The sequence below is a fragment of the Scyliorhinus canicula genome, chromosome 3 (assembly GCF_902713615.1).
Source record: "Scyliorhinus canicula chromosome 3, sScyCan1.1, whole genome shotgun sequence".
NCBI lineage: Eukaryota > Metazoa > Chordata > Chondrichthyes > Carcharhiniformes > Scyliorhinidae > Scyliorhinus > Scyliorhinus canicula.
In genome coordinates this window covers 274,747,222-274,769,801 of record NC_052148.1, presented here as the reverse complement: position 1 = coordinate 274,769,801, position 22,580 = coordinate 274,747,222, and the positions used below count along the sequence as shown (strand labels likewise).

The following is a 22,580-nucleotide window of genomic DNA, read 5'->3' as shown; positions in this document are numbered from 1 at the left end:
TGAGAGGGACTACCACAACGGGTCCTGCTACCAGATAGCCGCTCTCAGGAAAAGCCTGAGGAATAGAGGGCCAAAGGGAAACCCCAGAACTGCCCCAAGTCTGACAGCACTAACTGGAGACAGAGGGAAGTACCGGCTGAGGCTCCCCCAACAGAGAAGGACCGTTTCTGGCACCAGACAGAGTGGGGTAACAGTGACAGAAACCCTAGAAGGAGGTGGCAATAGAGGAATAGCAGGTGGGGACGCAGGGAAGTACACAACCTAGACGCCCCATCCTCCTCCGAAGGGGAACAATTATATAATATTTCGATGAAGAAAGCAGAACCCATTAAGGTTACCCCACGGATGAACGGGCGGCCGACAATAATGGAAATAGACACGGGTGCGGCCGTATCAGTAATGGGAGTGGCAGCATTTAGAAAAATCAAAGATGGACTCCAGGCACTAATCCTAACAAAAACATCGCCAAAACTTAAAACCTACACGGAGGAACCCCTGGAAGTTCTAGGCACGACTCATGTACCCGTGGAATATGAGAAACAATTGCTCAGATTACCGTTGACGATAGTAGAGGGCTCCGGACCGAGCTTAATTGGACGGAACTGGCTGAAAGACCTAAAATTAGATTGGATGAAAATTTTCCAGAGTGGAAGCGGGCAGTTGAGTGGAGTACTCCAAAAATACCCGGAGGTCTTCCAGGAAGGTTTGGGGGAAATCATAGGCGCCAAAGCAACTTTGCACATGGACGCAGAAGCCCTTCCGAAATTTTGTAAGGCCAGGGCGGTACCTTTTGCATTAAGGAAGAAAGTAGATGATGAAATAGAAAGGTTACGGCGCGACGGCATTATCAGACCAGTACAGTTCTCGGAATGGGCAGCGCCGGTGGTACCAAGTTTGAAGCCAGACGGCTCGATACGTCTGTGGAGATTTCAAACAGATGGTAAACAAATACGCACTGCTGGACAAATACCCAATCCCGAAAATAGACGACCTATATGCCAAATTGGCAGGTGGGCTTTTGTTCACGAAACTGGACATGAGCCACTCCTACCTGCAGTTAAAACTGGACAAGGACTCCCAGAGGTTCGCTACGATCAACACCCTGAAGGGCCTTTTTCGTTATACTAGGCTACCTTTTGGAGTGTCATCAGGCTGCGCTATATTCCAGCGTACGATGGAAAATATTCTGCGGGGACTACCGCAGGTGGCGATTTATTTGGACGATGTCTTAATCACGGGGAGGACAAACAGGGAACACTTAAGGAACCTGGAGGAAGTGCTCAGGCGTTTTGCAAAGGCAGGCGTACGGTTAAAAAGAGAAAAATGTGTTTTTCTGGCCCCACAAGTGGCGTACCTGGGATATAAAGTAGACGAGTCAGGCTTACATCCATTAGAAGACAGAGTAAGGGCAATAAAAGAAGCCCCAGCTCCCACCACGGTCCAGGAGTTACGATCATTTCTAGGGTTGGTAACCTATTATGGCAAATTTATTGAAAATGGGGCGTCCATCCCAGAACCCCTCCACCAGCTACTAAAAAGGGCAAGAATGGAAATGGTCCACCCGCCAAAACCGAGCATTTAGGGACATTAAGGAACAGCTGTCATCCGGAAATGTCCTAGAGCATTATGACCCAAGGAAGGAGTTGGTGGTCACTTGTGATGCATCCCCCTACGGGGTAGGAGCCGTCTTAGCCCATAGAGGAAGGAATGGGGAAGAACACCCAATAGCCTATGCTTCGAGGACCTTGGCGATGGCTGAGAGGAAGTACGCCCAAATCGAGAAGGAAGGACTGGCGGTGATATTCACAGTAAAAAAATTTCACCAGTATCTGTACGGGCGGAAATTCACCATAGTGACGGACCATAAGCCGTTATTAGGGTTATTAAAAGAAGACAAGTCAATACCCCCGATCGCATCAGCTAGAATCCAACGCTGGGCGTTGCTACTGGCGGCATATAGATACGTTCTGGAGCACAGACCGGGAACGCGAGTAGCAAATGCAGATGCTTTGAGCAGACTTCCCCTCCCGGACACTCCGCCGCAAATACCAAAAGTAGAGGAGACAGTAATGACTCTAAATTTTTTGGACACCCTACCAGTAGATGCACAACATATTCAGTTGTGGACGCAAAAAGACCCAGTTTTAGCCAAGGTGAAGCATTTACTGCTAACAGGGGAACTGGAAAGACCAGTGGAGCCCCAGATGCACCCATACTGGAGCAGAAGGGACCAAATAACCGTAGAAGACGGTATCCTATTACGGGGAGCCCGGGTAATAGTCCCAGCTCAGGGCCGTCAGGTAATCTTAACCGAGTTACATCACGGACACCCAGGGGTGTCTAAAATGAAGATGCTAGCTCGAAGCTACGTTTGGTGGCCAGGATTGGACACAGACATAGCAGCCTTGGTACGTCGGTGCCAGGAGTGCCAACAGGGGCAAAGAGTGCCACCAGCGGCGCCATTGCACCCGTGGGAATGGCCAGGCAGACCGTGGACCCGCCTGCATATTGACCACACCGGCCCTTTCATGGGCTCAATGTTTTTGGTGATAGTGGACGCCCACTCCAAATGGTTGGACGTCCACCGGGTAAACACGGCAAGCACAGCATCGACAATTGAAAAGCTCAGGGCCTCGTTTGCAACACATGGATTTCCGGAGATATTGGTGTCGGACAACGGAACGGCATTCACAAGTGGGGAATTTGGAAAATTCCTGAAGGAAAACGGAGTCCGTCACATCAAAACGGCCCCTTACCATCCAGCGACCAACGGCCTGGCAGAGAGAGTGGTCCAGACACTTAAAGCGGGACTCGAGAGGCAGTCGGCAGCGTCAATAGACACAAAGCTCTCCCGCTGGCTGTTTGATTACAGGACCACACCGCATTCCACAACGGGCATACCGCCAACTGAACTCTTAATGGGAAGGCGGCTGCGAACGAGGCTGAGTCTCTTTTTTTTCCCAAATTTAATGGGGAAAGTGGAGAAACAACAGGAGGCCCAACGCAGGGGGCATGATAATAGTCGGCAGCAGAGACATTTCCAGGTGGGGGCACCGGTTTGGGTCAAGAATTATGGGAATGGACTAACGTGGGTCAAAGGCACGGTAGAGTCCCAAACAGGGCCCATATCCTATGAGGTTTCAATAGGAGGTAAGGTGCTGAAGAAACACCTAGACCAAATAAGGGCAGCGGAACCATACCTGGAGGCAGGCAAAGCAGGACCGCCTCAAGCTGGGATAGCCCAGACGGAAAGGATACCTACACCCCAGCCCCAAGCAATTTCTCCAGACCCCGTCATCCAGTCATCAGAGTCGGAGATGGACACACTCGACGAGGCCGCCGCGACACCTCTCCCCGAGGAGGAGGAAGAACAACTTCCAAGGAGGTCGTCAAGGAAAAGACGGGCACCTATAAGGTACACCCCGCCCACTTCGGAGAACGACCCGGCGGACGGCACAGAGGTGACAGACCCAGACATGAGGAGCAGGAAGAAGCTCAGAGGAATGCCAGCTGGCAGGAATTCCTCGGACCTGGGGGGGGGGGGAGGGGTGTAATGAACTCCAATTGGCTTTATTGGTTGGCCAATCGGAGTATGAGCTCCCTCAATGATAGTTAATTGAGGGGGTCTATATAAGCACCTGTGTAGACTTTGCGATCCAGTCTTAAGTTGACTGGACTGCTAGCAGCACTGATTGGAGCTGCTCTTGTATATAGTTATTGGCAATAAATATTGGTGTGGTGACGGGACTCCTGCCTCCCGTGGATTACATTTACGTATCTGTAAATTAAAAATATTGTAATATAGAGAGCGAGAGCTTTCATTTAAATTGACATCACATTCCCAGGACATTCACAAACACTTTGCCAAGAATCAAATTAAAAGAGAAAATGCTGCAAACACTCAGCAGGTTAACTGCCTGTGGAGAGAGACACAGATTGGTGATCAGAACTGTGAAAAGTTAGCAAAGTAATAATAATAGAGAGGCCAGGAAAACAGGCGGGGTTGATGAAAAGAACAACAATGAAGCAATGTGAAGGGAAGGAGAGGGGAGTGTCGATTGGGGGGGGTGCGGCCCGGCCCAGCCCAGGGGGGGTTCCCAAACCCGACCCCCGCACCAGCTCCACACTCAGTGATTGTGGTGCAGCAGCGTTCATTGTCAGCTCGTTCTGACGGAGAGAGGATCCAGGATCCAGATCGACAGACATTGAACTGGATGTTGGGGCTGCTTGTCCACAAAGAAATGTCAGATAGAGGTTGTAGTAAAGATTAGATTTACATAATTGAAAAATCAACTCCGAACCAACAGCACAAAGAGAGCCCGAGGTAGGGGATTTGGGTGCGGCAACTCTCAGAGAGAAAATAACATACAGCAATATCCCACAAACAGCAGTGTGAGAACGACCATATCATCTGTCTAAGTGAGAGTGATTGAGGGATAAATATTGATGAGGATTTTGCACTGCGTGTCTTCACAATAGTAGCCATGGGATTTTTTAGATTCACCTGAGAGAGACTGGGTTTAAAGGATGACATCAAAGACAGGACAGTGCAACACTCCCTCAGTACTGACCCTCTGACAGTGCGGCACTCCCTCAGTACTGATCCTCTGACAGTGCGGCACTCCCTCAGTACTGACCCTCTGACAGTGCAGCACTCCCTCAGTACTGACCCTCTGACAGTGCAGCACTCCCTTAGTACTGACCCTCTGACAGTGCAGCACTCCCTCAGTACTGACCCTCTGACAGTGCAGCACTCCCTCAGTACTGACCCTCTGACAGTGCAGCACTCCCTCAGTACTGACCCTCTGACAGTGCAGCACTCCCTCACATAATCTGGGAGTGACCGTGTGGAATTTTGCCAATGCCTGTGGAGAGGCTGTTTGAAACCACAATTCTCTCTGACTACAGCTCATACCAGGAAGAGGAAGCTATGAATGTGGGCACAATCCTGAATGGAGACAGGAGGAAATAAAGATTTAACAGTGAGTGAGGACAGCAACTTCGGGAGGTCCGGGAAGGTCAGTCTTTGAAGACCGCCTCCAGTGGGCAGTGTCTGTGTGAGAGGGACAGTGTCTGTGTGTGTGAGAGGGACAGAGTGTGTGTGTGTGAGAGGGACAGTGAGTGTGTGTGTGAGAGGGACAGTCTGTGTGTGTGAGAGGGACAGTGTGTCTGTGTGAGAGGGGCAGTGTGTGTGTGTGAGATGGACAGTGTGTGTGTGAGAGGGGCAGTGTGTGTGTGTGAGAGGGGCAGTGTGTGTGTGTGAGATGGACAGTGTGTGTGTGAGAGGGACAGTGTGTGTGTGTGTGTGTGTGTGTGAGGGGCAGCGTGTCTGTGTGTGTGTGAGAGGGACAGTGTCTGTGCGAGAGGGACAGTGTCTGTGCGAGAGGGACAGTGTGTATGTGTGAGAGGGGCAGTGTGTGTGTGTGAGAGGGGCAGTGTGTATGTGTGTGAGAGGGGCAGTGTGTGTGTGTGTGAGAGGGGCAGTGTGTCTGTGTGAGAGGGACAGTGTGTGTGTGTGTGAGAGGGACAGTGTGTCTGTGTGAGAGGGACAGTGTGTGTGTGAGAGGGGGCAGTGTGTGTGTGTGAGAGGGGCAGTGTCTGTGTGAGAGGGGCAGTGTGTCTGTGTGAGAGGGACAGTGTGTCTGTGTGAGAGGGACAGTGTGTGTGTGAGAAGGGCAGTGTGTGTGTGTGAGAGGGGCAGTGTCTGTGTGAGAGGGGCAGTGTGTGTGTGTGAGAGGGACAGTGTGTGTGTGTGAGAGGGACAGTGTGTCTGTGTGAGAGGGGCAGTGTGTGTGTGTGAGAGGGGCAGTGTGGGTGTGTGTGAGAGGGGCAGTGTGTGTGTGTGAGAGGGGCAGTGTGTGTGTGTGAGAGGGGCAGTGTGTGTGGTGAGAGGGGCAGTGTGTGTGTGTGAGAGGGGACAGTGTGTGTGTGTTGAGAGGGACAGTGTGTGTGTGTGAGAGGGGACAGTGTGTGTGTGTGAGAGGGACAGTGTGTGGTGTGAGAGGGGCAGTGTGTGTGTGTGAGAGGGACAGTGTGTCTGTGTGAGAGGGGCAGTGTGTGTGTGTGTGAGAGGGACAGTGTGTGTGTGTGTGTGAGAGGGACAGTGTGTGTGTGTGTGTGTGAGAGGGGCAGTGTGTGTGTGTGTGAGAGGGACAGTGTGTGTGTGTGAGAGGGGCAGTGTGTGTCTGTGTGTGAGAGGGGCAGTGTGTCTGTGTGTGAGAGGGGCAGTGTGTGTGTGTGTGAGAGGGGCAGTGTGTGTGTGTGAGAGGGGCAGTGTGTGTGTGTGAGAGGGACAGTGTGTGTGTGTGTGAGAGGGACAGTGTGTGTGTGTGTGAGAGGGACAGTGTGTGTGTGTGTGAGAGGGACAGTGTGTGTGTGTGTGTGAGAGGGGCAGTGTGTGTGTGTGTGAGAGGGACAGTGTGTGTGTGTGAGAGGGGCAGTGTGTCTGTGTGAGAGGGGCAGTGTATCTGTGTGAGAGGGGCAGTGTGTGTGTGTGAGAGGGACAGTGTGTGTGTGTGAGAGGGGCAGTGTGTCTGTGTGAGAGGGGCAGTGTATCTGTGTGAGAGGGGCAGTGTGTGTGTGTGAGGGGGGCAGTGTGTGTGTGTGAGAGGGGCAGTGTGTCTGTGTGAGAGGGGCAGTGTGTGTGTGTGTGAGGGGGGCAGTGTGTGTGTGAGAGGGACAGTGTGTGTGTGTGAGAGGGGCAGTGTGTGTGTGTGAGAGGGGCAGTGTGTGTGTGTGAGAGGGGCAGTGTGTGTGTGTGAGAGGGACAGTGTGTTTGTGTGTGAGAGGGACAGTGTGTGTGTGTGAGAGGGGCAGTGTGTGTGTGTGAGAGGGGCAGTGTGTGTGTGTGAGAGGGACAGTGTGTGTGTGTGTGAGAGGGACAGTGTGTATGTGTGTGAGAGGGACAGTGTGTGTGTGTGTGAGAGGGACAGTGTGTGTCTGTGTGAGAGGGACAGTGTGTGTCTGTGTGAGAGGGACAGTGTGTGTCTGTGTGAGAGGGACAGTGTGTCTGTGTGAGAGGGACAGTGTGTGTGTGTGAGAGGGACAGTGTGTGTCTGTGTGAGAGGGACAGCGTGTGTGTGTGAGAGGGGCAGTGTGTGTGTGAGAGGGACAGTGTGTGTGTGTGAGAGGGGCAGTGTGTGTGTGAGAGGGACAGTGTGTGTGTGTGAGAGGGGCAGTGTGTCTGTGTGAGAGGGACAGCGTGTGTGTGTGAGAGGGACAGTGTGTGTGTGTGAGAGGGGCAGTGTGTGTGTGTGAGAGGGGCAGTGTGTGTCTGTGTGAGAGGGGCAGTGTGTGTGTGTGAGAGGGGCAGTGTGTCTGTGTGTGAGAGGGGCAGTGTGTGTGTGTGTGAGAGGGGCAGTGTGTGTGTGTGAGAGGGACAGTGTGTGTGTGTGAGAGGGACAGTGTGTGTGTGTGTGAGAGGGGCAGTGTGTGTGTGTGTGAGAGGGGCAGTGTGTGTGTGTGAGAGGGACAGTGTGTGTGTGTGTGAGAGGGACAGTGTGTGTGTGTGTGTGAGAGGGGCAGTGTGTGTGTGTGAGAGGGACAGTGTGTGTGTGAGAGGGGCAGTGTGTCTGTGTGAGAGGGGCAGTGTGTGTGTGTGAGAGGGGCAGTGTGTGTGTGTGAGAGGGGCAGTGTGTCTGTGTGAGAGGGGCAGTGTGTGTGTGTGTGAGAGAGGGGCAGTGTGTGTGTGTGAGAGGGACAGTGTGTGTGTGTGAGAGGGACAGTGTGTGTGTGAGAGGGGCAGTGTGTGTGTGTGAGAGGGACAGTGTGTGTGTGTGAGAGGGAGAGTGTGTGTGTGAGAGGGGCAGTGTGTGTGTGTGAGAGGGACAGTGTGTGTGTGTGAGAGGGGCAGTGTGTCTGTGTGAGAGGGGCAGTGTGTGTGTGTGAGAGGGGCAGTGTGTGTGTGTGAGAGGGGCAGTGTGTCTGTGTGAGAGGGGCAGTGTGTGTGTGTGTGAGAGAGGGGCAGTGTGTGTGTGTGAGAGGGACAGTGTGTGTGTGTGAGAGGGACAGTGTGTGTGTGAGAGGGGCAGTGTGTGTGTGTGAGAGGGACAGTGTGTGTGTGTGAGAGGGAGAGTGTGTGTGTGAGAGGGGCAGTGTGTGTGTGTGAGAGGGACAGTGTGTGTGTGTGAGAGGGGCAGTGTGTGTGTGTGTGTGAGAGGGGCAGTGTGTGTGTGTGAGAGGGACAGTGTGTGTGTGAGAGGGGCAGTGTGTGTGTGTGAGAGGGACAGTGTGTGTGTGTGAGAGGGAGAGTGTGTGTGTGAGAGGGACAGTGTGTGTGTGTGAGAGGGACAGTGTGTGTGTGTGAGAGGGGCAGTGTGTGTGTGTGAGAGGGACAGTGTGTGTGTGTGAGAGGGGCAGTGTGTGTGTGTGAGAGGGGCAGTGTGTGTGTGTGTGAGAGGGGCAGTGTGTGTGTGTGTGAGAGGGGCAGTGTGTGTGTGTGAGAGGGGCAGTGTGTCTGTGTGTGAGAGGGGCAGTGTGTGTGTGTGTGAGAGGGGCAGTGTGTGTGTGTGTGAGAGGGGCAGTGTGTCTGTGTGAGAGGGGCAGTGTGTGTGTGTGAGAGGGGCAGTGTGTCTGTGTGTGAGAGGGGCAGTGTGTGTGTGTGTGAGAGGGGCAGTGTGTGTGTGTGTGAGAGGGACAGTGTGTGTGTGTGTGTGAGAGGGGCAGTGTGTGTGTGTGTGTGTGTGTGAGGGGCAGTGTGTGTGTGTGTGTGTGTGTGAGGGGCAGCGTGTCTGTGTGTGTGTGAGAGGGACAGTGTCTGTGCGAGAGGGACAGTGTCTGTGCGAGAGGGACAGTGTGTGTGTGTGAGAGGGACAGTGTGTGTGTGTGAGAGGGGCAGTGTGTGTGTGTGTGAGAGGGGCAGTGTGTGTGTGTGAGAGGGGCAGTGTGTGTGTGTGAGAGGGACAGTGTGTGTGTGTGAGAGGGGCAGTGTGTGTGTGTGAGAGGGGCAGTGTGTGTGTGTGAGAGGGATAGTGTGTCTGTGTGAGAGGGACAGTGTGTGTGTGTGAGAGGGGCAGTGTGTGTGTGTGAGAGGGACAGTGTGTGTGTCTGTGAGAGGGACAGTGTGTGTGTGAGAGGGACAGTGTTTGTGTGTGAGAGGGACAGTGTCTGTGTGAGAGGGGCAGTGTGTGTGTGTGAGAGGGGCAGTGTGTGTGTGTGAGAGGGGCAGTGTGTGTGTGTGAGAGGGGCAGTGTGTGTGTGTGAGAGGGACAGTGTGTCTGTGTGTGAGTGGCAGTGTGTGTGTGTGAGAGGGACAGTGTGTGTGTGTGAGAGGGGCAGTGTGTGTGTGTGAGAGGGGCAGTGTGTGTGTGTGAGAGGGACAGTGTGTGTGTGTGTGAGAGGGACAGTGTGTCTGTGTGAGAGGGGCAGTGTGTGTGTGTGTGAGAGGGACAGTGTGTCTGTGTGAGAGGGACAGTGTGTGTGTGTGAGAGGGGCAGTGTGTGTGTGTGAGAGGGGCAGTGTGTGTGTGTGAGAGGGGCAGTGTGTGTGTGTGAGAGGGACAGTGTGTGTGTGTGAGAGGGGCAGTGTGTGTGTGTGAGAGGGACAGTGTGTGTGTGTGAGAGGGGCAGTGTGTGTGTGAGAGGGGCAGTGTGTGTGTGTGAGAGGGGCAGTGTGTGTGTGAGAGGGGCAGTGTATCTGTGTGAGAGGGACAGTGTGTGTGTGTGAGGGGGGCAGTGTGTGTGTGTGTGAGAGGGGCAGTGTGTGTGTGTGAGAGGGGAAGTGTGTGTGTGTGTGAGAGGGACAGTGTGTGTGTCTGTGAGAGGGGCAGTGTGTGTGTGTGAGAGGGGCAGTGTATTTGTGTGAGAGGGACAGTGTGTGTGTGTGAGGGGGGCAGTGTGTGTGTGTGAGAGGGGCAGTGTGTGTGTGTGAGAGGGGAAGTGTGTGTGTGTGTGAGAGGGACAGTGTGTGTGTCTGTGAGAGGGGCAGTGTGTCTGTGTGAGAGGGACAGTGTGTGTGTGTGAGAGGGGCAGTGTGTGTGTGTGTGAGGGGCAGTGTGTGTGTGTCTGTGTGTGAGGGGCAGTGTGTGTGTGTCTGTGTGAGAGGGGCAGTGTGTGTGTGTCTGTGTGAGAGGGGCAGTGTGTGTGTGTGAGAGGGGCAGTGTGTGTGTGTGAGGGGGACAGTGTGTGTGTGTGTGAGAGGGGCAGTGTGTGTGTGTCTGTGTGAGAGGGGCAGTGTGTGTGTGTGAGAGGGGCAGTGTGTGTCTGTGTGAGAGGGGCAGTGTGTGTGTGTGAGAGGGACAGTGTGTGTGTGTGAGAGGGCAGTGTGTGTGTGTGAGAGGGGCAGTGTGTGTGTGTGAGAGGGACAGTGTGTCTGTGTGAGAGGGGCAGTGTGTGTGTGTGAGAGGGGCAGTGTGTGTGTGTGAGAGGGGCAGTGTGTGTGTGTGAGAGGGGCAGTGTGTGTGTGTGAGAGGGACAGTGTGTGTGTGTGAGAGGGACAGTGTGTGTGTGTGTAAGAGGGACAGTGTGTGTGTGAGAGGGACAGTGTGTGTGTGAGAGGGGCAGTGTGTGTGTGTGAGAGGGACAGTGTGTGTGTGTGAGAGGGACAGTGTGTGTGTGTGTAAGAGGGACAGTGTGTGTGTGAGAGGGACAGTGTGTGTGTGTGAGAGGGACAGTGTGTGTGTGTGAGAGGGACAGTGTGTGTGTGAGAGGGACAGTGTGTGTGTGTGAGGGGCAGTGTGTGTGTGTGAGAGGGGCAGTGTGTGTGTGTGAGAGGGACAGTGTGTGTGTGAGAGGGGCAGTGTGTGTGTGTGAGAGGGACAGTGTGTGTGTGTGAGAGGGACAGTGTGTGTGTGAGAGGGGACAGTGTGTGTGTGAGAGGGGCAGTGTGTGTGTGTGAGAGGGACAGTGTGTGTGTGTGAGAGGGACAGTGTGTGTGTGTGAGAGGGACAGTGTGTGTGTGTGAGAGGGACAGTGTGTGTGTGAGAGGGACAGTGTGTGTGTGTGAGAGGGACAGTGTGTGTGTGTGAGGGACAGTGTGTGTGTGTGTGAGAGGGACAGTGTGTGTGTGAGAGGGACAGTGTGTGTGTGAGAGGGACAGTGTGTGTGTGTGTGAGAGGGACAGTGTGTGTGTGTGTGAGAGGGACAGTGTGTGTGTGTGAGAGGGACAGTGTGTGTGTGTGTGAGAGGGACAGTGTGTGTGTGAGAGGGACAGCGTGTGTGTCTGTGTGAGAGGGACAGTGTGTGTGTGTGTGAGAGGCAGTGTGTGTGTGTGTGAGAGGGGACAGTGTGTGTGTGTGTGAGAGGGGCAGTGTGTGTGTGTGAGAGGGGCAGTGTGTGTGCGTGAGAGGGGCAGTGTGTGTGCGTGAGGGGCAGTGTGTGTGTGTGAGAGGGGCAGTTGTGTGTGTGTGAGAGGGACAGTGTGTGGTGTGTGTGAGAGGGACAGTGTGTGTGTGTGTGAGAGGGAAGTGTGTGTGTGTGAGAGGGCAGTGTGTGTGTGTGGAGGGGCAGTGTGTGTGTGTGAGAGGGACAGTGTGTGTGTGTGTGAGAGGGCAGTGTGTGTGTGTGAGAGGGGCAGTGTGTGTGTGTGAGAGGGGCAGTGTGTGTGCGTGAGAGGGGCAGTGTGTGTGCGTGAGAGGGGCAGTGTGTGTGCGTGAGAGGGGCAGTGTGTGTGTGTGAGAGGGACAGTGTGTCTGTGTGAGAGGGGCAGTGTGTGTGTGTGAGAGGGACAGTGTGTGTGTGTGAGAGGGACAGTGTGTGTGTGTGAGAGGGACAGTGTGTCTGTGTGAGAGGGGCAGTGTGTGTGTGTGAGAGGGACAGTGTGTGTGTGTGAGAGGGACAGTGTGTGTGTGTGAGAGGGGCAGTGTGTGTGTGTGAGAGGGGCAGTGTGTGTGTGTGAGAGGGGCAGTGTGTCTGTGTGAGAGGGACAGTGTGTGTGTGTGTGTGTGAGAGGGGCAGTGTGTGTCTGTGTGAGAGGGGCAGTGTGTGTGTGTGAGAGGGGCAGTGTGTGTGTGTGTGAGAGGGGCAGTGTGTGTGTGTGTGTGATAGGGGCAGTGTGTGTGTGTGTGAGAGGGACAGTGTGTGTGTGTGTGAGAGGGACAGTGTGTGTGTGTGAGAGGGACTGTGTGTGTGTGTGTGTGTGTGAGAGGGACAGTGTGTGTGTGAGAGGGAAAGTGTGTGTGTGAGAGGGACAGTGTGTGTGTGTGAGAGGGACAGTGTGTGTGTGAGAGGGACAGTGTGTGTGTGTGAGAGAGGGAAAGTGTGTGTGTGTGTGAGAGGGGCAGTGTGTGTGTGTGAGAGGGACAGTGTGTGTGTGTGTGAGAGGGACAGTGTGTGTGTGTGTGAGAGGGACAGTGTGTGTGTGTGTGAGAGGGACAGTGTGTGTGTGTGTGAGAGGGACAGCATGTGTGTGTGTGAGAGGGACAGCGTGTGTGTGTGTGAGAGGGACAGTGTGTGTGTGTGTGAGAGGGACAGTGTGTGTGTGTGTGAGAGGGACAGTGTGTGTGTGTGTGAGAGGGACAGTGTGTGTGTGTGAGAGGGGCAGTGTGTCTGTGTGAGAGGGACAGTGTGTCTGTGTGTGAGGGGCAGTGTGTGTGTGTGTGAGGGGCAGTGTGTGTGTGAGAGGCTTTATCTCTGATCTGATGTAGGTTTGAGGGCAGAGTGAAGATGGAGCTGGTAAGGAGGGGGTGAAGCTGCAGAGGTCCCTCCCGGAGAGGACTGGGTGCAGCTGGAGCAGGAGATGGGGAGCCCTCGAGTAGAACCGGCTGCAGCAACTGGCCTGGAGGCTATCCAGGGAATAGAGAGGTGAGTGTGCTCTGTCTGATAGAGACGCCTGAACTGGGGCTGAGTCTGGGAACTGCCGTCTGGGACCAGGATCTGGGGATCTGGGAGCAGGAGCTGGGGGATCTGGGAGCAAGATACGGGGGATCTGGGGGATCTGGGAGATCTGGGAGCAGGATCTGGGAGATCTGGGAGCAGGAGCTGGGGGATCTGGGAGCAGGAGCTGGGGGATCTGGGAGCAAGATACGGGGGATTCTGGGGATCTGGGAGCAGGATCTGGGGGATCTGGGAGCAGGATCTGGGGGATCTGGGAGCAGGATCTGGGGGATCTGGGAGCAGGATCTGGGGATCTGGGAGCAGGATCTGGGGATCTGGGAGCAGGATCTGGGGGATCTGGGAGCAGGATCTGGGGATCTGGGAGCAGGATCTGGGAGCAGGATCTGGGGATCTGGGAGCAGGATCTGGGGATCTGGGAGCAGGATCTGGGGGATCTGGGAGCAGGATCTGGGGGATCTGGGAGCAGGATCTGGGAGCAGGATACGGGGGATCTGGGGGTTTGGGAGCTGGATCTGGGAGCAGGATCTGGGGATCTGGGAGCTGGATGTGGGGATCTGGGAGCAGGATCTGGGAGCAGGATCTGGGAGCAGGGTCTGGGGGATAGATAGATAGAGAAATACAGCACAGAACAGGCCCTTTGGCCCACGATGTTGCGCCGAACTTTTGTCCTAGGTTAATCAAAGAATTTTGGACAATTTTTCATGGCCAATCCACCCAACCTGCACATCTTTGGACTGTGGGAGGAAACCGGAGTACCCGGAGGAAACCCACGCAGTCACGGGGAGGATGTGCAGACTCCACACAGACAGCGACCCAAGTCGAAATCGAACTTGGGACCCTGGAGCTGTGAAGCAATTGTGCTATCCACAATGCTACCGTGCTGCCCTTAAGAAGTTAACCTACACTCCATTATTCTGCCCTAATCCATGTACCTATCCAATAGCCGCTTGAAGGTCCCTAATGTTTCCGACGCAACTACTTCTACAGGCAGTGCATTCCATGCCCCCACTACTCTCTGGGTAAAGAACCTACCTCTGACATCCCCTCTATATCTTCCACCATTTATCTTAAATTTATGTCCTCTTGTAATGGTGTGTTCCACCCAGGGGAAAAGTCTCTGACTATCTATTCTATCTATTCCCCTAATCATCTTATAAACCTCTATCAAGTCTCCCCTCATCCTTCTCCGTTCTAATGAGTAAAGGCCTAGCACCCTCAACCTTTCCTCGTATGACCTACTCTCCATTCCAGGCAACATCCTGGTAAATCTCCTTTGCACCTTTTCCAAAGCTTCCACATCCTTCCTAAAATGAGGCGACCAGAACTGCACACACTACTCCAAATGTGGCCTGACCAAGGTTTTGTACAGCTGCATTATCACCTCACGACTCTTAAATTCAATCCCTCTGCTAATGAACGCTAGCACACCATAGGCCTTCTTCACAGCTCTATCCACTTGAGTGGCAACTTTCAAAGATCTATGAACATAGACCCCAAGATCTCTTTGCTCCTCCACATTGCCAAGAACCCTACCGTTAACCCTGTATTCCGCATTCATATTTGTCCTTCCAAAATGGACAACCTCACACTTGTCAGGGTTAAACTCCATCTGCCACTTCTCAGCCCAGCTCTGCATTCAATCTATGTCTCTTTGAAGCCGACAACAGCCCTCCTCACTATCCACAACTCCACCAATCTTCGTATCATCTGCAAATTTACTGACCCACCCTTCAACTCCCTCATCCAAGTCATTAATGAAAATCACAAACAGCAGAGGACCCAGAACTGATCCCTGCGGTACACCACTGATAACTGGGCTCCAGGCTGAATATTTGCCATCCACCACCACTCTCTGACTTTTCTATCGGTTAGCCAGTTCGTTATCCAACTGGCCAAATTTCCCACTATCCCATGCCTCCTTACTTTCTGCACAAGCCTACAATGGGGAACCTTATCAAATGCCTTACTAAAATCCATGTACACTACATCCACTGCTTTACCTTCATCCACATGCTTGGTCACCTCCTCAAAGAAGTCAATAAGACTTGTAAGGCAAGACCTACCCCTCACAAATCCGTGCTGACTATCCCTAATCAAGCAGTTCCTTTCCAGATGCTCAGAAATCCTATCCCTCAGTACCCTTTCCATCACTTTGCCTACCACCGAAGTAAGACTAACTGGCCTGTAATTCCCACGGTTATCCCTATTCCCTTTTTTAAACAGGGGCACGACATTCGCCACTCTCCAAATCCTCTGGTACCACCCCTGTTGACAGCGAGGACGAAAAGATCTGGGGGTTTGGGAGCAGCAGCTGGGGGATCTGGGAGCAGGATCTGGGGATCTGGGAGCAGGATACGGCGGATCTGGGGGTTTGGGAGCAGGATCTGGGGATCTGGGAGCAGGATACGGCGGATCTGGGGGTTTGGGAGCAGGATCTGGGATATCTGGGGGATCTGGGGGAGGTATTGGTTTTCGAGGCGAGTAATTTATTTTGCACCTAAGTTCATTGCTGGTCAAATTTACAAAAGTAACATTATATATATTTTAAATTCCAAGATTGTTTAACAAGTTGTAAAAGTTAATTAAACCCTTTTAAACATTAGGGGTGGGATTCTCCGACCCCCCCTGCCGGGTCAGAGAATCTCTGGGGGGGGTGGGTGGGGTCCCGCCGGCTGCCGAATTCTCCAGCACCAGGGTTTTGGCAGGGGCGGGAATCGCGCCGCGCTGGTCGGCGGCCGCTGGCAGCGGACTCCGCGGCGACTCTCCGGCCCGCGATGGGCCGAAGTCCTGCCCGGTTTTTGCCAGTCCCGCCGGCATAAATGGAGTAGGTCCTTCCCGGCGGGAGCTGGCTGCGCGGGCAGCCTCCGGGGGGGTCTCTGGGGGGCATGGGGGGATCTGGCCCCAGGAGGTGCCCCCACAGTGGCCTGGCCCGTGATCAGGGGCCCACCGATCCGCGGGTGGGGGGCCTGTGCCATGCGGGCAGTCTATTCCTCCGCATCGACCGCTGCCCATCGGCCGATGAACCCCCTTGCGCATGCGCCGGGGTGACGCCAGCACACGCTGGTGCCCCCGCACGTGCACCAACTCGCACTAGCCGGCGGAGGCCCTTTGCCGCCGGTTGGCGTGGCACCAGGCCCCTTCCCCGCCAGCCGGCACCGCAAACCACTCCGAGGCGGCCTGACGATGGACTGGTTCACGCCACTCCTTCCCGCCGGAGTTGCCCACCCCGCCGGTTTTCGCAGAAACCCGCCCCAGGTTTTCTTCACAAAGGAACCGTACTTCAGTTTGAAAAAAATGTTTCTCTGATTAATTTGTACTTTGCTGAGAATTTGAGGGAATCTCTCTACCAGAAATGGTCTTTGCTTTTCCTCCGGTAGTGTGACGATTTAAATATAAATGTTGTTCTCCTCATTAATTCATATTGTAACCTTCGTGTCATTATTCTGCCCTATGGCACTAAGTACAACACCTTGATTGTACAGCCGTGCAGACATGATGGGCCAAATGGCCTTCTTCTGCCAGTGCAGCACTCCCTCAGCACTGACCCTCTGACAGTGCGGCACTCCCTCAGTACTGATCCTCGGACAGTGCGGCACTCCCTCAGTACTGACCCTCTGACAGTGCAGCGCTCCCTCAGTACTGACCCTCTGACAGTGCAGCACTCCCTCAGTACTGACCCTCTGACAGTGCGGCACTCCCTCAGTACTGATCCTCGGACAGTGCGGCACTCCCTCAGTACTGACCCTCTGACAGTGCGGCACTCCCTCAGTACTGACCCTCTGACAGTGCGGCACTCCCTCAGTACCGACCCTCTGACAGTGCAGCACTCCCTCAGTACTGACCCTCTGACAGTGCAGCACTCCCTCAGTACTGACCCTCTGACAGTGCAGCGCTCCCTCAGTACTGACCCTCTGACAGTGCAGCACTCCCTCAGTACTGACCCTCTGACAGTGCGGCACTCCCTCAGTACTGATCCTCGGACAGTGCGGCACTCCCTCAGTACTGACCCTCTGACAGTGCGGCACTCCCTCAGTACTGACCCTCTGACAGTGCGGCACTCCCTCAGTACCGACCCTCTGACAGTGCAGCACTCCCTCAGTACTGACCCTCTGACAGTGCAGCACTCCCTCAGTACTGACCCTCTGACAGTGCAGCACTCCCTCAGTACTGACCCTCTGACAGTGCGGCACTCACTCAGTGTTCAGAATGCTACTTATGTTGTCTGTGAGAGTGTCTCAGAACCCTGAAGAATAACTTGAAATACAGGTTATTAATGGTGTATACTGTACTTGTTTGGAATATTGTGAAGAATAATGTTGACACACCCCTTTTAAAAAAACATGGAACATCCTCATTTGAAGGATAGTTTCATTTCTCAATCATTTCTTTTCTCTTCTACCTTAACAATTTTATCAAAGATTTAAAAGGTTACATTAACAATAAATTTAGCCCCCAGAACTCTCAATGTTCCTAAAAGTCTCTTAAATCATTTGCAATGACATTTTCTCTGCTGGTCACCTGAATGATTTTTTAACTTAAATGGCTGTTACAACAGGCTCCATCGGAATAACCTGGTGTTCCGATCTCAAACTTCTTCCAGAAAATGTTGGGGGACTATGGTCTGTGTTAATGATTGTCCGTGCGGAATTACTGGCACCATTAACCTCAAAATGTTGTAATGCCAGTACCAAGCTTAAAGCTTCTTTTTGAATAGTGCAATACTTTTTCAATGCCTAGGTCTTCTTGTAGCAACTCCCACACCAATGTCACTCGCATCCACAGCCAGTTTAAACTGCTGTTTGGTACGGCTAACAATGGTTTTGCTGTTGACAGTTTTAAATGTTTAAATGCCACTTTGCCGTCCTCCATCCAATTAAATTGTTTGTTGTTCTTTAAACATTCTGTGAGTGATACTACCGCACTCCTAAAGTTCGGCACAAATTTGCGGTAGAATTTGCTCATTCCCAGAAACCTTAAACTATCTTTCCTGGTGGTGAATTCCGGAAAATCCCAAATAACCTCCAGTTTTGCATCTTGTGGGGCCATTTGACCCTTTCCCAAGATATGTCCCAGATATCAAATCTGGGCTTTTATGAATTCGCTTTTTGCTGGATTCATGACGAATTTGGTGTCTTTCAAGTGGTCAAACAGGTTTTTAAGTGGCGCAGGTGTTCTTCCGAACTTTGACTGTACATCACTTAATCATCAATATCTGCTGCACAGTGTCTCAGTCGTTGAATAATTTTACCCTTGAGCCTTTGAATAGTTGCAGGTACGTTTTTCATCCGGAATGGCATACCTTTGAATTGATTGGGTCCATTTGGCATTCCGAATGCAGAGATCTCCTTTGCTCTCTCAGTCAGAGGTACTTACCAATAACCCTTTAGCAAGTCTATCTTTGTGATGAATATGGACTGTCTAAACCTTTCGACGCAATCTTTCAAATATGGAGTAGGAAGCCAATCCCGTTTGGTGACGGTATTAACTCTCCTGTAGTCCACACACACTGCGGGATTCTCCATCGGCAGGATCCTCCGCTTTGCCGGCAGCGCACTCACGCCCGCGGGTTTCCCGACGGTGTGGGTTGGCCACAATGGGAAACGCCACTGTCCGGCTGCGGGAAAGGAGAATCCCGTTGCCTTTGAGGACGCGCGCATTGTGCCGGTAAACGGGACTGGCGGGATGGAGAATCCCGCCCAAAGTCTTTTGTGTTCCATTTGGCTTCAGCACCAGTACAATAGGAAAGCTCCAATCACTGGAACTCAATTCAATAAGGTCATTTTGGAGCATATGTTCAATTTCCTTCTGTATTTGTGATAACCTTTTTGGATTTAACCTCTGTGCATGTTGCTTTATTGGAACTGTTTACCCCACATTTACATCATGCGTTGGTATCTCCATTCTACCTCATTTATCCTCACAAACACATTAATAGGATTGCAGTAACTCTTTAAATCCTGTCCGGTTCTTACCTGGAACATAACTGAACCAGTTGTTTACATTTTTCAGGACTTCCTCATGACCCAAAAGAATTGAGGGAAGCCACTGTCTGAATTTAACCCTCTTCCTCTCCTTGTTACATTCCTGTACCAGCCTCCCCAAACAGGGCGGATTGTGGCGACTAGGGGCTTTTCACAGTAACTTAATTTGAAGCCTACTCGTGACAATAGCCATTTTCATTTCATTTCATTAATTATCAATGATAATAATAATCTTTATTGTCACAAGTCTGCTTGCATTGACACTGCAATGAAGTTACTGTGAAAATCCCCTACATTCACATTCTGGCGCCTGTTCGGGTACACAGAGGGAGAATTCAGAATGTCTAATTCACCTAACATCACATCTTTCGGGACTTGTGGGAGGAAACCGGAGCACCCGGAGGAAACCCACACAGACGCGGGGAGAACGTGCAGACTCCACATAGACAGTGACCCAAGCCGGGAATCGAACTTGGGACCCTGGCGCTGTGAAGCCATAGTGCTAACCATTGTGCTACCATGCTGCCCACAATACCTCTTGATTGTCTGGTTGCCCTGTTTTGAAACTACAAGATGCACTTTCCTATCAGCCATTACTTCCGTTCCATGCTGTGCTGTTTGATAGATTATGTTTTTTGAATATTTTTTATTCTGCTTTTTCACATTTTCTCCCAAATTTACAGCGTACAATGAACAATAATCAGTAATGAATATGTCAAACCCCATATCAATAACAACGATCCCATCCTCCCACCAAACCCCAAACATTAGCCCGCACGTTAACATAAACAAATGACAAAAAGGAATCAGGAATTACCCATAGTCACCCTTAATACACACAGCCCCAGCCCCCCCTCTCCCCCCAACCCTCCCAGCCCCCCCTCCCCCCAACCCTCCCAGCCCACCTCCCCCCAAACCTCTCAGCCCCCCCTCCCCCCAGCCCCCCCTCCCCCCCCAACCCTCCCAGCCCCCCCTCCCCCCACCCCTCCCAGCCCACCTCCCCCCAAACCTCTCAGCCCCCCCTCCCCCCAACCCTCCCAGCCCCCAACCTCCCCTAATGTTCGATGTGATCCAATTCTCGAAAGTGCATCATGAATAACGCCCATGAATTGTAGAACCCCTCCATCCTTCCCCTCAGTTCAAATTTGACCTTCTCAAGAGTCAAGAATTCCAGCAGATCCCCCCCCGCCCGCCAGGGCACAGGGTGGAGAGGCTGCTCTCCACCCGGATAGATTTATTTTAATGTGGAATCACCCTGTCATAATTCCATCAGTCTAGTTGAATTAAACATATATTTCTCTTTCCCTTTGTTTGTTTCATCTTCATTCAGATTGCTAAAGATTAATCCGCTAACCTAATCTCATTTGTCTCAGCCTGTACTTTCAACTCCTCCCTCGTTTGGTTTTATCTGATGGACCTGTGACCTCGTCACTGCACAATCAGGGAAAACCCCCAGAAGGTCGGTTTGCAATTTCCCTCTGTCTGGGGTTTCTATGGGCTGTTCAATCACAGTAGGCATCACTGCTACCTATGATGCTGCTACACCATTCCCTCGAATGAAGTGAATCCCTGCAATGGACAATGTTTCTATCATTCCTACAACCACGTCTCCCCTCTTCAAGCTACTCCTTAAGTTCATTTTTACCAAAGGAATTTTTATTTTTTCACCACGGATGCTGCTGATCAGAACCTCTTTGCTCAATATCCCTTTGGATGACAAATATCTTTATCCAACAACATTAGGTAAAGTCACCATAGTCCCAGATAACCATAGGCTGTTTACCCCTTTGAGGGGGGAGGGCTGACTGGAGGTGATTTAACCCGAGGATCACCACACCTCAGGCGAGGGGCAAGGTCGAGAAGGCGGATAATTCGTGGATAAGCTCAGCAGGAACGGGAATTGGATCTGCGCTGCTGGCCTGGTTGTGCATCATGAACCAGCTGTACGGCCAAACTGAGCTAAATCGGTCCCCATTCCAAACATCACGTCTGTATCTCATGATTTTAATATCTTTCCCCACTGTAGTCTGTCCACATGGAAATACTTGACCGTCGCACAGAAAATCCTTAAATACATCAGCCACCTGCTCTTCCCCTGTACCATTTGTGCACACATTTTCCTTCCTATTGTTTGCTTCTTTAATCTTTAATCCTACCTTCTCCTGTTCTCCAGCCTCTGATTTCATGTTTCCCGTTAACATTTGTAACCCCAACTGATTTTCCATATAATCCCCAACATACCGACTTGGTATGGCCCAGTTTATTACAATGAAAACATCTAACTTTCCTGATTTCTCTTACCCCTCAGCATTATCTGTTTTACTTTGAGGTGAAGTCTCCTTGGAATTTGTTTTTCAGAAATAAATTTAGAGTACCCAATTCTTTTTTTTTGCCAATTAAGGGGCACTTCACCTACATCTTTGGGTTGTGGGTATGAGACCCACCCAAACACAATTTTCTCTCTTTCTCAGATGCAAAAGAGTGTCTAAAGAAAGGCTTTGATCTATGAACAAACTTAGAATCATTAGCAAGCTCCACTGTGTGTCTTGTAGTGTTAACGCTTTGTTCCTCCACATGGGTCCTTATCATTGTAGGTAACAAGTCTTCTTCTTCCAACAGAATTCCTTCTCGCAGGACTTCATAGACTTCTTTTATTTTTAATGCTCTCACCCACCTATCAAAATGACTTTGTTTAACCGTTTCAAATTCAATACAAGTCTGTCCAGACTGTTTGCTCATATTTTGAAACTTTTGTCTATAAACCTCCAGTGCTACTTCATAAGCACTCAGTACAGCCTCCTGTTCCCCAGACCTTTTCTCTTACAAAGACACACAGACCTCACTAGTCTTACCTACAAATTTACTTTGCAAAATCACCAACCAAAGATCTTGTGATCAGTTCATCTATTTAGCAATTTCCTCAAAAGTATTAATAAATACATTGATGTTCCTTTCACCAAATTCTGGAAGTCCTGCACAAATTTAAACACCTCCCCACTAGGTTCATGTCCAGAATTACTTTCTTCCTCAGCAGCGAACTTATTCCGGCTGCAATTCATTGCGTTTTCTCTCTCTTTCTCTTTTTCTCGGTCTGCAATTGCCAAATTCTGCATTTCCTCCTCCCTTCACCAAGCTTTCTCTTTCTCTCTTTTCTTGCATTTCTAACTTCTTCATTTCTATTTCTCTTGGTAATTGAAATTTAACTCATTTCAGTTCCCCACTTTCGAAGGAACGGGTCCGTCAGTGCCACCTGTGTATTAAACGTGTCGCTAGGCTTTCACGTGTTTCAGCTTTCTTAGCCAAGTAGATAATCTTAATTCCAATTTATCTGCGAATTCCACCAATTTAACTTTTGGTACTCCTTTCTGATTTGCTGGGGTTTTATTGTCTATTTCCAGATAAGCCTGGACTAGATCGAGAGACATCTTTGCACTCACCATATTTTTAATAGCACGGCCTCACTTAGTTCCATGTTTCCTCACTCTCATTATGGTGAGAAAGTCACAGATCTCCCACACTCAAAAGGAATTATGGATTTGAAAATCCTGGCCAAGAGCTTCCAATTTCTGTTTTGAGTCTCGCTGATGTTACCCACGAGAATGTCTCAAAACCCCGGAGGATAACTTGAAACACTGGCACCGGATTCTCAGCTCCTGAGACTATGGGCGGGTTCTCCTTTGGCTGACGCCGAAATCACGAAACACGATTGGGCAGAGAATGGGTTCCGGCTCAAAATTGCAATTCTCCATCACCTCAACAGCGCCGTCAACGCGGTCCAGGACACACTGTGGTAAACCACTGTTACGCCTGTATTAGGTGATGTAAGGTA

The 22,580-nt window shown here is 51.6% G+C and overlaps 1 protein-coding gene across 3 annotated transcripts in view; it reads left to right on the top strand.

The window, feature by feature from the left end:
- Nucleotides 1-4,941: 4,941 nt before the first annotated feature.
- The window catches only part of LOC119963567 (NACHT, LRR and PYD domains-containing protein 12-like), a 65,724-nt gene continuing 48,085 nt past the window's right edge, over nucleotides 4,942-22,580 (top strand). For 2 of the 3 annotated variants that reach the window (XM_038792888.1, XM_038792886.1), the window contains exons 1-2: nucleotides 4,948-5,018; nucleotides 12,581-12,737. The gene's annotated coding sequence lies outside the window, so the exon portion shown is untranslated. Of the gene's footprint in view, nucleotides 5,019-12,580; nucleotides 12,738-22,580 lie in introns of all 3 variants that reach the window. The other variant, XM_038792887.1, reaches the window with a different exon arrangement.